Here is a 9777-nt window from a genome sequence, read left to right as displayed (position 1 = left end):
GACTCACATTTTTAATAAATTTGTTTCTGATTATTTGTGAAAGGATTTTCAAATTATTATTTGCAGTATTTGTATGTGTTTTGTGTGTGCGTGTGTCTACACACACACATATTTACAATACAGGTAAATGAAATTACTGTCTCTAGAACGAATGGCTCCCTGTCCCAGCCGTGAAAATGCTGGCAACTTTAAAACTACCCACAGACATTCTTTGGTACATCCAGGGTGTCATCCGCAAATAATAGAAGACCACAAAATAAAAATCAGTCAACTTGGGGGCCCCCTGTACTATTATTTGTGGTAAGTAAAATTATAAAATGTCTAAACTGTAATTAATATGTGTTAAGAAATTATATATCTCCATTTATAAGTGTTTTTGTGACTTGTGTTTATTGAAAAACATTTCCGTGTGAATGCATCTTCCCTTTTAACATAGGAGTACAGTACAGTATATGGGCAAAATTGGTTCACGTTATGGAAATTCGCAATACAGCCACTTTCTCAAGAACACATCCATTCTGTAGTGCGGGGTCCAGTGTACTGTACTACAGTTTCCTTTTCACCCAACCCCTACACTACATGCATTAGCTCATCCCAGAACTTGTCCTTCTCAGTAGATTTTTTAAGTAAGTTTAAAAGTTTATTTTTGAAATGTTATCAAGCTTTTGCGGGTTAATCAAAATAATGTTAAAGTAATTACACTGAATTAAAAGAACAAAATCAGAACATTAATCAAGTACTGTACATATTACTGTACAGTATTTGTAATACTTTATTGGCATTACTGGTATACAGTACAGAACTTGTATTTATTTTCATTATGTACTGTAAGTACTATCTGGTATATCCTAAACAGTTCAAGCCTTTGCAATACTGTACTATCATACCACTTTAAAAAAAAGCCTTGGCCAATATATTTTTTTTAAAAGGACAGAAAAAAAATAATAAATACGGTAAAGTACAGTACGTATACTGTACTATAATAGTAAATATAGTACCATTCAAAAAAATTAATACAAAATAATTCAAACATTAATAAAAAAGAACCTATGATAAAGTCTGCTGCCATCTTTGTGGTTTACACCCTCTTAAGACAAGCAGTGATGGTCTAATGTATACAATAGCCCGCCAAGATTCGTGTCAGTTGTGTCACGATACATCTTTTCATATTTGCTATGTACGTGTGCTTTGTAAACATTTTATGCCCATCTTGTCTGGGAAATGGCCTGCAATTGAGTGTGTTGGTTACTCAGGAAAGTCATTATAATGGATGTGAAAATGAAAGTGATAGAAAGAGTTGAGGCAGGCGAGCATTAGGTCAATGTGGATCTATTGGTTGGCTTGGCTTCCCTACTGTTAAAATGATATTTGATAACAAAAAGAAGAATGGAAGGTGAGACAGTCATCCTTGATGCCTTCATTTTGAAGAAGGAGGATGGACCACAACGTAGCCCATCTTCACGGGTGGCTGCTGTTTCCCACCAATGCTAGGAAGAAGGAGTAGGTGCTTGGTGGGAGCGAGGCAGCAGTGGTAAACCACATAACAAGCTACCAAAAAAATTAAGTTGTGAGTATTATTAAATTTACTTTCATAAATTATTGATGATAATAAAGTCTTCATTTGAATTGAACAAAGTAAAGCAATGTCACCGATACTGATTGCTGCAGCCATTTGTGTTGTTTTATTATTGCTGCATTGGAATTGTTGGCTTGCTACATTACTTTTTGTACAGAGATGGCAGTGGAGACTCATAAGCAACTGTAACTTTATCTAATGTTTAAGACTTATTTTGGCACATTTAATTATTATTTAAACATTTTGACTGATTTTGCTATTAAGTAAGACTACTTCTCCATGAGCACCATGTTATCATAACTTTTTCCATTTTTTCTCTTAGTGGACCAGCTTCAAGAATGTATCTTGTCCATTAAAAGAGGTATGATAGTACTAGGTCCTTGTTTATTCAAACAAAGCAGCTGTACATATACATGAAATAAATTTCCCTTTTATTGCCTTTCACTGATGTTATTTCTGTACCTGCCCAGTATACAGTACAGTATCTAAATCTGTATTTGAAAACATATTTCCCAATTTAAAATATCTGACCTATTCCAGACAAGTTACCTAAAACTACATGTAGTCTTCTTGGTAGTACTGTTCTTTATTAATTTCTTAAGTTTGGTTACAGAATAGTATATATGTACTACAGTACTGTACAAAATATAACTCCTGAAAAGGCTATGTCTGGCACAAGTGATTTGAATTTTCAGATAAGCAATTTTGGGGATAACGAGGGAAACCTATTTAAAAGCAGAAACTCCATTCTACTTTAACATTGGTAAGTTAAATATCTTTTTATTTAAAGCTATAACAGATTTAAAATTTTTAATAAGTATTGTACCATTTATTAACAAACTTATGTTCAATAATTCAAAACAAAAGTAAATTAAGTGATCTAGTTTCCCTATCTGATTACAGTACTTTGTCTGATTTTAAAACTAATGTTAATGGAAGAACACTTAATTATCTGCTTAATTGTGATACAAGCCAAGAGTTCATTGCTGTTCATTATAATTCAGAAAATCATAATAAAAAAAAAATAACATATTACTTCATTACACGTTTAAAGCACATGTCTATTACACATACTATATCCAAATTTAATATCAAAACAGGAACACAACACGGTTTGGATGTGTTGTGGCTGGACGTACAACTTGTATCATAAGGTAAACACTGGTACGCAGTACAGTATGTGTGACAGCATGATGAAAGGATCATATTTAACTTCTACATGGCATAAATTTCACAAGTACAGTAAGTTATGAAATTACTTTATTTGTATAACAACAATTACAAACATTAAAAAGTTCTTGAACATAAAGAATAATGCCAAAATACAAAGAGGCTCACATACAAAAATCAATGGTTATCGAGGCATCTGAAATTATCATACAAATACAGTATCACCAATATTTAATTTATAAGAAGAAAATTGTCAGGGCAGGTCACAACCATACATATAATTGTGATAAAAGTTATATATCATGTAACACTGTACACCAGTTAGCATGTAATGAGACAAAATATTGGGGTGGTTTAAACACTCAGAAAGAGTGGTCATAAATGGAGTACATTCAGAATGGAAAGAGGATCTATCCTGGGGCCCACCCTGTTTATTATCTACAATAACAATATTGATGAAAATATATCAAATTTGCTGATGATACAAAGATATATGGGAAGGTGACAAGTCAGGTAGACATTGCATCCATGCAAGGATCTTTTCACATGGCCAGCAGGCTGAAAATTATTTTTAAAAAGCAAAATATAAGACTGCATGCTGGATATAATAACCTGAATCCTAACTATGTTTGAATAACACCTTCCTGGCACACCTGCAGATAGGGAAAAAGGCCTGTTACTGAAAGCAGCTAAAAGTGGGTAACTGAAGCTAACTAAACTCTAGAAATAAAAAATTGTATCTGAATACTGTACAGTATAGTCTGGATTTACGAGGTAAATTGAACCCGTGGAGTACTGCGTAAAACCAGAAACGCGTTAATGAAATAACAGAACATATGGGATTAATTGAAACAGAGACTGGGCCGACCCCCAAACTCCACTTTTTGCCGACACAATACGTACATTGTAGTAAAAATATTATCTTAACTTTATGATGGTATGGACACACACATAATATAGAAGATAAATATCAATAAGAGAATAATATACTGCACCAGGTAAAAGAAAAATCAAGGTTTAACACTTACGTTAGTAGAAGAGATGGGTCGTCATACATGGATGGGGGCTGGTTCCGAGGCAGAGGGCAGATTAGTTGCCCTCCGGTGAATCACTTTCACTACTCGCAGAGGTTTGCAGGGCCTCCCAGACAAACCCCTCAAAGTCCATATCCTCACTATCACTATCACTGACTTGGGCTGGCTGTGGTTGTGGTGGGTTGCGGGCGAGGAAGTACTCAATACTACGTTGACGACGAGTATTGATGTTGTCGAGATAGATCTGGATATACGACTCCATAACTTTCGACATAAGGTTATTAGACACTTCATACCGATGCTTGACTGTGTCTTTGTCAAGGATGAGCTTAATTTTCTCCCTCAACTCGATGATTTCCTTCACATTATCATGGCTTGGTCCAGGAAATTCAATGTTTTTCTCTAGTGGTGGGGGTCCCGCGGAAGCCATTGTGAGTTGTGAGAGGAATAGCGGGCACAAGAGAGAACTGTATACGCGGAGAACTGAGAACAATAAGACAGTCCTGGATAGGTCAGTGACTTCTATCCTCTGGTGGCAGGGCACGTCATGTTACATTAGACCAATCACAGCTAGCGGCGGAGGGAATGCGTGGGTGGTAAGGATGCATGGCCCAATCACTGTCCGATAAGTCATATGACGTCAGAGATAACATAAGAGCAACCTAATGCGCACCATTCACCGCGCCGCTTCCCCGCTTATGGTCAAGCATGGGCCGCTTGAATACAAAATGGCGCGGCGTGTCTGGACCTCCAGCCGCTCTCCGCGTAAATGACCAAATTTACCGCGTAATTTAAGCATTTCAATTCTGGCAAGGCACCGCCTAAATTACCAAACGCGTTAACCAAAACTGCGTGAATCCAGACTATACTGTACTGTATAATAATAATGAAATGCTCCTTCACAATATACATGTCTCATGTATACAAGCATGGAGACCAACTTCAAAAGACATCACTAGAAAAAATGCAATGCAAGGTGACTAGAATTGTTCCTGAATTAAAGCATCTTAATTATTTAAGTAGGCTGAGGGCCTTGGGACTAACAACTCATATGGCAAAACTCATAGCGACAATCAAAATCCTGAAAGGAATGAAAGATGTCATACACTACAAACACAAGGTAATAGCTTCAAGTTTACCAAGTTGTTATGCAGAATAAATAAAAGGAAATACCTGTACATCATTCAGAGATTAGTAGACTTATGGAACAGTCTACCCCCTCAAGCTATGGAAGCATGGAAGCATGGAAGCAAGAACAGTACTGGGCTTCAAAATTGCCCTGGACAAGACTATCAAGAACAATGGGAGAATCCTCCACATGAACAGACCGCTGCCTAGGAGTGTGAGGAGCACATTTATGAGATGTGGTAATGCAGTGCCGTATAGTCATGGGCCGGTTCTCCATAGTTCAATCCTAGTCACTCGGTCATGGCTACACAAGAATGCTGCATAACACGTATTACAGGGTACAGTTGCCTCAAAGAGTTTCTCTCCCCCTGTGGTGATGTTTACATAAATGTAGCAGGGTTGCAAAGCCAAATTTATGAATGAATGGCGAGTAGTCTTGTAACGATGGTGCTGATTGGTGGACAGGTTCAGGTGCTGGACGTCAGTAGACGGGGGATTTGAGGGGTGAGGACCCTAACCCAGAGGTAAAACTGTGAGGGTCATCCCTTCCCCATTCTATTGGTATTTCATGACTGCTCTGGGCACACCGTGAAGATGATCCCCACCGCTACCATGACCACAGTACATCACTCACACCACACTCCACGATACAGGCATACCACTATCTGCATTTATATGTACATAATGCCTCTTACTGTCTATATAATATACTTGTTGGTTTCCCACGATTAAAATGATACTCATAGATTTTTCAGGTATGTCACTGTGGTAGTGATGAGTCACTGTGTGAGTGCTTGGTCAAGGCTAGCTAGGGTGGCAGTGCAGTCATTCATTGGGAAATTAGAAGATAGTCATCGACAGGCAATCCTTGAATTTGCACAACATGAGAATGAGTCTTGATTACTGAGTCGGGTTATCTTCACAGAGGAAGAAAACATTTGTGTCTTACCACCCATGGTTGTCTCTACTGTTGGCAACTAAATAACAAACGAGTTGAATGCCAACATATCTTTGAGGTGACACACAGCAAGCATGTGACGAGTCATCTGTCATCAGCCGGGGTAATCTAACTGGGCCTGCCACACCTTGGTTGGTCTCAAAAATTCCTCAACTTGTCCCATCTCCGGCACCAAAGTCGGACTGTGGACTTGGAAACTCCAAGTTCTCTAGCTATGCCAGCAATAGAAAGACTAGACTGCCTCATGTTGACAATTATTCGGCCCTTTCTGCGGACAAGTGGACTTTTGATAGTTTATTCTGGCAAACACCTGACAATTTTTTTTCTGGCTAGTGCCAGACAATTTATTCTGGCTAATGCTAGATGATTTATACTGGCTAATGTCAGATAATTTTATTCTGATTAACACCAGCCAATTTTATTTTGGGAAACACCAGATGATTAATACTAGATAATGCCAGATTATTTTATTTAGCTGAGGAAGGGCCTCTGTCCCATAAAAGGTTAGCACCTTTATTAAGGTTTATCTATACAGTGTATTTCATTTATCTTAGATTACGTATATAAAAAAAATATATATGTATGGGCTCATAAGATGCTTACTGTATGTAAGATTATTAGATATCAACGGTAATAGAAAGTGGATTTCAAATATTAGGACATGATTTATGTAGACTTGTCAGTTATTTAAACCAATTACCAAATTTACATGGATATAATTATAAACATTCATAATAATAAATATACAACACTTCAAATTGGTGGTAGCAGGTGATTTAATTCCTTTGAAACCTATCACATGAGAGACACCCACAGGTAAATCGTTTAATGAGTTTGGAGTGCAGCGTGTGGGGGGTTCTACTGGTGTGGGGTGAATGACCCACCTGAACTCATAGTTATGATAAGCCTCCTCTGACTGGTATATCCTTATACAGTACAGTGATATCTCCATTAGCCGGAACAATTGGTGCAGAGCACTTCCAGGAATGAGAGATTTCTGGGTAACAAGACGACTCTCAATGCCAAAAAAAAAGTCCCCCATCCTTGTAATTTTCCGGGTAATGGAAAAATGTTCTCGGAAGTTCCAGAATGATGCATTAATTCATCTCTCAAAGCTGGAAAATGAAACCACTTATAAAGGGGAATTAATTCCCATAAGAATTAATAGGAATGGATCTAATCGTGACCATCATTGTAAGGGACACTCATAAAGTTTAATTTGGTATCTTTTAACATTTAAATATAGATCTTAGAAATATTGATTACACATTATTTCATGAAAATATTTAACTTTACAGCTTATTTAAGGTATACTTAAAAGTCGTTTGGGATAGGTGTGTTGAGGTGTTGCAAGCTAGCCAACCATACTCTCACACGCTCATTTCAGTGAAAGTGGTTCATTAATACACGCTCACCACTTTTCTTACAATATATATTTTTTAATTTCATGTCCATCCCATTGCTACTACGCTTCCCTTTAACCACTACACCTCCCTGCTTCAACTACAAAAATGGTCCATCAGTGTCACCGTAGACACAACAAGGTTGATGATAAATATAGTTCTTGGAGCACTTCAAAATAATACCTGTGGACACTGGGGACTGGTACTGAACATGCATAGCATGGGTGAGGAGGATGACCTTTTAAGATATTGGGAGGTGGGTGGGAATTTCAATTCTCAAATACTTGTGCTCCCAAAGATTGACAGATTTCAGCCTTAGAATCCTCTTAACTGCAGGGACTTTTTAAGTGGAGGTCCATAATTATTTCACCAATTAAGTGCAAAACCACTTATAATGAGGACCCCCTGTACTGTATTCATATTTCTATAATATATTCCTTTCACTAGCTGTTACATTATTTTGTATTACTATAATGTGTATCATGCTTGAATCAATCTCCACATATGAATTCTGAAGGTTTACTTTGAACCATTGGGTGATTTACCAAGGTGCTAGTGTCACTGGATGACGAAGCTTTCTGATGTATGTTAACCATGAATTATTCTAAATTCTTCGTATGCTTTATTTTCAAAGTCTTATCACTCATATTGGAATTTTTCATATTAAAATTATCTATGTGTAATGTTTACACCGAGTTTATAATCCAACATCTATTTATCATTATTGCTAAGCAAAATTACATGTAGGAATTTTTTCCACCAGTTAGCTCCATCGTTACAAGACTACAGTATTATGGATTCATTCATAAACTTACTCTAGTACTGCAACGTTAACACATGGGGTGAAGGATCTTTGAGGCAACTGTATGTTTATCTGTTTACCTCCTTTATTGTTTGCATCTTGTTTCAAACAAAGTTAATTTCACTGTTTTACACCCATTTATTCAGCCCTGACTACGGTGCTGCATTGCCAAATCTCGTACCCCAGCCCTCACACATTCCCAGGCTGTTGTACGTTCATGTGGAGGCAACTGTACTGTACATAGAAGGAGAGGCAGCACCACTCCCATAAGCTCTGTAGTAATAATAATAATAATAATAAAAAACTGAGCTCGTTGAAGTTTTCTTACGGCATGAAATGCTGCATTGGCACAAAATATGGTGTATATATTTTGTTTTATTGCAATGGGAGTCATTGGTAAGGGAAAAAAAATCACTCATCGGTGACTCGTTCAGCATGCCAATTGCATATGTCACTTTGTTCATCTTGTCAACTGTGAAGGTGCAATTCTTAAAGTGATCAAGATCATATATTTTTTAGCAATGGTAGTTTGTGCTGTAGCTTCATGCAGGGTTAGGTGGATGGTTAAGAAAAAGTTTGCATCTATATGATTTCCATAACGTGATGAGCTTGCAAGAAAATGGATATAAGCAGGCAAAAGAAAAAATCTCTGGAGCTTCAACCAAGTAAAACCTGGGCATTGTATTTGTTCCAGGCGTTTTGCACCAAATGTTTTAATTTTCATCTCGCAAATGACGTGAAGCTTTCTTTAAAACCGAGTTTACATCCGACCCTGAATTTGTCAAGGCTGGGAAACAGCATCCTGAATCCTATTTCATATGAAAATTATATAGATTAAGTATTCTACCATTGCCTTTTTTTTTTTTTTTACTTGTAGGAAATAGCATACAAATTTTTTTGGAATAAGATACATGTACAGTATTTATAAATTGCCCTTTAATTGTTAATGTATCTCAAAATTTCATCATATTCTTAGGTTTTTAGATTTTCTTGTAAAATTACTGTAGGTTATATAATTTTACCTGACAGCTTAATACCAATATGCATAATAGGAGAGTCCATTTTACTACTGTAGTGGAATTAACAGCACTGTTTTGTTGTTAAAATTTTTAAGTAATCTGAGAAGACGTTCCAGAACACACGCCGTTTCCCGCCACTGTTTAAAAGCTCAGCGCGGGTTATCAGGCTCCAGTGTGACTATTTCCATGTCACGCTACACGCTCGGCCACAGGGAAGCTTCCTGAACTTTTGTTTGTTTCATTTTATCATGTTGTATCAAAGTAATATTGGTAAAAGTAGTGTAGTTGTATTGTAGTGTAGTATTACTGGAAAATAATGCAATGATTATGTTATAAATGTATTTACTGTATTTGTGGAATTATTATTCCAATAATTATTTCTACGCATTACTTTTTCTACCAAACACAAAGACAGCCTGGCGACAGACTGCGAGCATGTCTACGAGCAGTTTTTATGAAAAATAATGCAAATAAAATAAATTCTAAATGAATTATTTATAGGAAATAAGTATTATGATCAGTAAATATATGCATTACTGGCAATCCCGGGCACAAAGGCAAACTAAAAATAGCTGCCAAGTGCGTAGTTGACCACGAGTGCTCGCCGTCAACAAGCTGTCCCCTTATCTCCCTCCCCCCTCCCTCCGTGCTGCCAAGGAAGTTTCTAGAGGGTCAATATATAGTTTT

This window comes from Homarus americanus, unplaced genomic scaffold (genome assembly GCF_018991925.1).
Source record: "Homarus americanus isolate GMGI-L3 unplaced genomic scaffold, GMGI_Hamer_2.0 scaffold34921, whole genome shotgun sequence".
Taxonomy (NCBI): domain Eukaryota; kingdom Metazoa; phylum Arthropoda; class Malacostraca; order Decapoda; family Nephropidae; genus Homarus; species Homarus americanus.
This window is presented reverse-complemented; position numbering follows the sequence as displayed.